Raw genomic sequence first — 6,894 nt, 5'->3', positions numbered from 1 at the left:
TTAAAATTTTGGGTACTGTGGATACAGCTTCGAAGCGGACTTTCGACACTTGATCGTCTAGACGATCATAAAAACCTTTAGGACGTTAGAGTTTAGAGGGCTTGCCTTGGGTAATTATATTCCTGCAGTGCAGGCTTACCTTGGGTAATAATAACATACATAAGTGAACTCCTTAAATGAGAAGTCGATAGATGATGGATGGGCTTAGTCCTATCCTGACAATCCGAACAAATCTGACTAGTCATGATCGGAGTTGGTTATATTTATACTCAAAAGAAGTTAAAGGTCGGAAAGTTGTCGTTTTCGCTAAGCTAGTTACGTGTGTCTTTTATTGACAAGAACGATGGTTCTAAACGATATTTTCTTTCCAACTTTACAGTTTCCAGCTCGTGTTTCATAGAACGCAAACGAACTAGTTCGCTCGCCAAAAAGAACCGAACGCGAACAACGATTCTTTCGTTCTTTGTTTCATGGGGTTTTTATTCACAAAAAACGCTCGTTATCTTTTTCATTTACCCACCATAGACGCATACTGTAGCCAAAGCAGTACTCATTCTGCGGTTGAAACCAATCATTTAAAAACATTAAACACTCGGCTGTCTGGTCAACACAATCCATCGCAAAACCGACCAAAAACTAGCATGTAAAAAATTAATACGAGCAAAAATGTCTCCTGCATATATTGTACCCCATGCCTTATATACACTCAAGGATTTTATTTTAAAAAACTACTTAAATATGGATCAACATGATGAGCGCAATCAATTCAGTTCAGTTCATTCGCGAACAATGGCTAATCCGTTTGAACGGGCTCGATCTATTGAATTGTATAGGTATAATTTCCATACCAACAGAACACAGATCGAACACACAGATGAACCAGTTCGAACGCGTTCGATGAATTCAGTTGTGTAGGTACGATTTACACACCAACAGAACACAGATCGAACACCAGTTCGAACGCGTTCGATGAATTCAGTTGTGTAGGTACGATTTACACACCAACAGAACACAGATCGAACACCAGTTCGAAGGCGTTCGATGAATTCAGTCGTATAGATACGATTTCAACACCAACAGCACACGTATCGAACACTGCTGGACAAATTCGACGGCGTTCGAGGAATTGAGTTGTAAGTGTACGATTTCAACACCAACAGGGTACATTTTGATCTCTGACGACCCGTTCGCACGGTGCGAGAAAGAGCGAGAAAGCAATATGATATTGCACGTTTTATTACCACATTTATGTGTGCCGTCGAACACTGAACAGAACGTTTGAACGCGTTCGGTGTAGTCAGTTTCTTCCAAAAGTCCTGGTCGTTCTTTTTGTTAAGAGCCTCGTTCGTTCGTGCACTTTACCGAACTGTTCGAACGGTGCGATTCTCGTTCATTTTACACATGCCTAGTACGGACAATTTGATTTAAAATCGTCATCGTGAGCATAACATGAAAACAATATTTTGCTTTTACGTTGGTGTTTACCTTTACAATGAATACTGAAGTACTGTTTTGCTTCGAGTTACGGCCACTTCATTTTCAATCGGGCAGAGCGATAACTTCTTGAACGCGGGAAAAACAATATTTTCATTCGAAAGTAACTGGAAATACCCTGTATTGCAGTATGTTTGTCTCAAGTGATCCGCGGACCACAGGTTGGAGACAACTGTTTTGAATCAGCTGCTTTCTAAATGATCGAGCGCTGAGGGCCAGGAGAATGCATTTTTTTACACATACATTATTATATTATTACAGTTAATACACAAAATAACTGGTTTATGATATTAAACAATGCGATTGGTTATATTGTTGTTTTTCTCAAATTATTATATCATTCAAGCAAGTTTCAAATTCATTTTATTAAATTACAATTACTAAAATTGATTGAAAAGATTCTTCAATTAAGAGTCAGCAGCAGAGTGTGTAAAAGTCATAAAAAGTTCCAAACAATTAAGCAAAATCGCAATATCGCTTCTTAATGTACCCTTCCTTCCATGTTGCAAATTGTTTTCAGGATATATCTGAAGATGATACAAAAACCTTAACAGCTGAAAAATTATCGAGACAAACGTACAATCGTTCAGTACTATTATGATGCCACGGACAAGTAAGGCCAGGTCAGACAAATTGATAGCGCATTTCCTTAAAAAAAAAACTCCCATGTGTGTAACCATTGTTCTCGTAAAATCAACAGTCAGTTTTTTATGGAATTATTCGTTTCTATTTTCTAATTTCTCCTCAAATTGGACCATATTGATTGGTCGACAATCCATGTTATGGTGATCAAATTTGGAGGAGTTCAACGATATGAATTGTCATATTAAAATATGTTCAGTTAATTTTTAATGAATAGGATCTTCCTATCTTTCATAATCGCGCAAATATTTTCTCGGGCCTGACTGCATATTGTGGCGGGCAGGACTTTGCCGATCGATTTCCATTCCGTCGACCCTTCCAAATTTAACCCAAACCCTTCAACAGCTTGCCTTTCCACCATCACTTTGTCCAGTCCACAATTTTGACTGGGGCCCCAAAAGTAAGCCGGGCACGAGTTCTTAGTTTTTGCGTGATAACATAGACACAGGCCAAATTAAAGAGCGCACATATCGACATCGGAATCGATTCTTGAATGAAATCTCCACAGATAAAAAGAGCGCCTGACACCAAGCAGCCAATTTTTCTTGCTAATTTCTCCGGCTACGAACCGTTGTGTTAAGATCGGTTTCGGGGCCTTTTAATGTCGTATGTGCATGTAGTTTGCGTGAGGCATCTCTTGTAACGGATTTTCGCTTTACCCAACTCGTGCGTAACGTTCAATGCATTTGATACAACGCTTTGGGCCAACGATGATGAAATGATATTGTTTTGAGCTGTGGGCATGTATCGCAGCGTTCTGCGCTTCCAACAAAGGTAAACATATTGCACATGTTAAAAAGGCAAATGTTTTCTACTTCTAATAGTAAAATGCTTCTGTTAAATAAAATAAATATGCTTCGGATAGGTCTGGTAGTTATAGTAAATCTGATTGTAAACATAACCCCCGGGGGGAAAATGGGGGAATATTGGGTTGACAACACCGAACGGAAGGGGCCCCTCAATCGACGGGATCATCAACGGGGCCCCAAATGGCCGAGGCAATGGAGATTGTTCTTCGTATTATGGCTGTGTCTGGCTGTATGTAGATGCAGCTGTAACGGTTTTTGGTCTTGTTGTATTCGCAAAAATTGAAATAGTCGATAAAAACCATATATAAATAAACATGGTCCATAGGTTCCTTGAGTATTTTTATACCCTTCCCCCCTTCCTTCTAACTGACACCTTTCCCATTTCCCCTTCTCTTAGGTCCACAAACTTGCTGTGGTCGATTAGGACCAAGAATGAAAATTTTAGTTTTCGCATTAAAAAACACACACACTCCACTATCCCAGGCCAGGAATGTGAATACAGTAGAACGTCGAGAAGAACAGGACGGTTCATCCCAGCCAAGAGCGCACACAATGACATCGATTTAACATTTCTAATGACATTTCTCGAATGAAACCTGAACCCACTGAAGCACCGTTGACTAAACGACCTTCCTAGGCTTTTTAAAGCGACGCGAGCTTGGTGTCAATTTTTCCTGCTAATTTCTCCGGCTACGAGCCGGTGTATTGAAATTTTGTTTAAACGCCTTTAAATTTTTGTCTGCCCGCTGCGCAAAGCGATCGACAACTTCCCAAGTGACATTTGCTCGATATTGTTTTTCCATATCTGTTCGATTAGTACTTGATACGCCTGAAATTGTGGATTTGTGTGTGATCAAGTGTGTTGAAAGCGCTAAGATTTGGCGTGTTCGTAAATTAGACTTTCTTCTATCGATGTACTATGCCGTCGAGCTCATTTTACATTCGTAGCTTTGATTTTTCATGAAACACAAAATCGAATTTTGTGTGACGTTATTTTAGAAAAAATCGATATTATTCAAGTATAAAATGGCTACATGACCCACTATAACGATAGGAAACATCATTTCCGATCGAATCTAGAATAAAGCAACGAAAAAGTCGCATCACAGTTGATTTTGCAGGACTTTTTCTAAATCCAATAAACTGGTGCAGTTTAAGGGAAGTTTAAGGCTTCAGTTTAAGGGAATTTGCTCGAATTTCCGGTTATTCGTGCTCGAAAATGTCAATTGGGTTCTCAACCTCCCGCTCAATGTAGCTAGAGAGCAAGAACCAATACAGGGTTTACCAGCATAATAAACAACTGTCCACTTGTTTATAACAATAGTCGTTTTGAATAGACACCGCTGTCTACCACTTGCTCACACGTCAGATGGTGTAAGCTACTCTGTCCAATTCAATAACACAATTTTCGCCTTCGATTGCACAACGGTCGGATTCGGCACGGTTTCTTGTGGTTGTTGTATAATTAACAAAATTAATGTTTTGATTTATTGAAATGTATGGTTTATACTGCATATTTCTTGAATAAAAGAAACGTGTTTGAAAATGTTTTGTTTTTGCAAAATTTGTCAAAACAAAACAAACTGTGCCGAATCTGACAGTTGCTTATCGAAGGCGAAAATTGTGTTATTGAAATGGACAGAGTAGCTTACACCATCTGACGTGTGAGCAAGTGGTAGACAGCGGTGTCTATTCAAAACGACTATTGTTATAAACAAGTGGACAGTTGTTTATTATGCTGGTAAACCCTGTAATGATAAAGCGAGGTGAAAGGATGAGGAAGAGGGGAAAGAGGGGAGAAACAGAACGTGGGTGTGAACTATTTTTCGGCCATTATCATTTTTGCGCCAACACGGTCGCGTACCGGAGCTTTTGTATCAGAAAGAGATGAACACACACAGCGCGCTCTCTCGAACGACCGTAAACGCTTCAATCGATCAAGAGCAGTGCTGCAAAATCTCATGAGTATCACGAGATTTTCACCAACGAAAACAATGAACATATCCGTGGTAGCTTGATGCTCATTGCTGATAGTCAATAAAAGTGCGTCATGACATGCTGAACGCGACATGTGAATTCTTGAGTCCAACGCGATACTCTGACTGACAAGCTTAGCTTAATGCTGGCGCAAGCATTATCATGATTTTTTCTGGTTGTGAACAGTGCAACCAAATGCCACTGTTTCAATCATCAACACTCATGACTGAAACGAAGCTCAAATCAGATCACGTACACAACTGAGATGATCAGCGACGATACTCAAACAGTTGGAAAATCAATCACATGCTTGGTGACATTTAGTTTAGCACCCAGCTTTTGGTCACTCACTTGGTCACGACATTGTTGTCGGCGATAATCACGACATTCTTGTAATATACTTGGCGCGTAGGCTCTAGCAACAAAATGAGCATGCATTCTCCCTCTATCTGTTTTGATTCTCTGTCGGGTCAAACAGAGTGAAAAAACATGCTCAATTTGTTTCTTGGAACTGACCATCGCGATGATCACCGACTGAAAGTGTCGCAACCAAGTGATTGAACACGAGGTCGTTGCACACAATGTCACCAACCATGCGATGGTCGCACCAACTGTTTGAGGCTCGCCTCTGATCTTCGCAGTAGAGCTCGTGATGCTGAGATGATGTTGTTTCAGCCGGAATTTGTCATGACTATGTCAGTGACATTTTGCAAAATTGATCACATAAAAAAAAAGTCGTGATATAGTGGCTTACTAAGCGATGGTCGCAAACATGTCATGCGCATGTATTAGTCACACCAATCGTTCTGAGTATCATATATGATTAGTATCACAATTGAGTATGTGACGCTGATATGTATTTTGATTCAGTCAGAATTTTTTAAGATTTTGATTGATTTTTATGACATTTATGACATTGACATTGCCGCACTGATCAAGAGCTTCGATCGGTTCTTCGGACGTTTTTGCTCGCTTTCCCGATCGGTTTCGGCGGAAAGCGAGTTAGAAAGCGAGCTCAAAATCTGCTCGATTTTGTTGTGCGGGTGTGTATGATGTGTGCTTGTGGCTGTTGTAAAAGGTTTTCTTTGTGGTTAAACGCAGCGTTCTGTTCTATGTTCCGTGCATTGGATTTTAGCAACAAATGTATCCGCGTTTTTTCGGTGAGCTCGTGCATCGACCATCCACACCAAGACACCAAATGGACGGAGCCCCTTATTGACGGGGCCCCTTATAGACGGGGCCCTTATTGACGGGGCCCCTCTGCAAAACAAGTATTAGGGCCTTCAGACTAGCACAGACACGTTTCATCCAAGCCAAAATGAAAAGCGCACACATCGATATCGATGGAATCGTATCTCGAATGAAACCTCTACCCACTGGAGCACCGTTGCTTGCTTGATGTTAGTCAATTTTTCCTGCTAATTTTACCGGCTACGAGCCGGTGTATTGATATTGTGTTTCGGAGCCTTTAAATTTTGGTTTGGGTGTGTAGTATGCTTGTGTTATGTAACGGGTTTTCGGTGGAAGTTAAGCGCAGCGTTCTGTGCATTCCATTTTAGCAGCAAGCTGCTCTGCGTGGTTTTGGGTTTGGGTATCTCGTGCACAGGGCATCCACACCAGCAAACATTGACGGTTTCTCGCTCTGTCCAATACTTTGCGCCAACGATGATGAGGTATTGATTTGAGCTGTGCGCGCTTGTCGCAGGGTTCTTCGCTTGCGACTTTGGTGCAAGTATCGGCAGATTTCTTAGAACATTTAATGTGCTGCTTTGAGTAGTATGGGGCCTCGGTTTTCTGCAGTTCGGGACCCTCGACAAAATACAGTGGGTGAAGCGATGGGAAAAATGAATTAATTAAAAATGAGTCATTTTGAAATAGATGTTAAAAATCCCATCCAGAGGGGGAGGGGGGGTAGAATCGATTCGAAGTCGTACATCCACAATGACGGGGCCCCATAGATCGCCGGGGACCC

The sequence above is a fragment of the Anopheles gambiae genome, chromosome X, assembly GCF_943734735.2.
Source record: "Anopheles gambiae chromosome X, idAnoGambNW_F1_1, whole genome shotgun sequence".
NCBI classification, from domain to species: domain Eukaryota; kingdom Metazoa; phylum Arthropoda; class Insecta; order Diptera; family Culicidae; genus Anopheles; species Anopheles gambiae.
The sequence above is the reverse complement of the archived record's forward strand: the minus strand, read 5'-3'. Positions refer to the sequence as shown.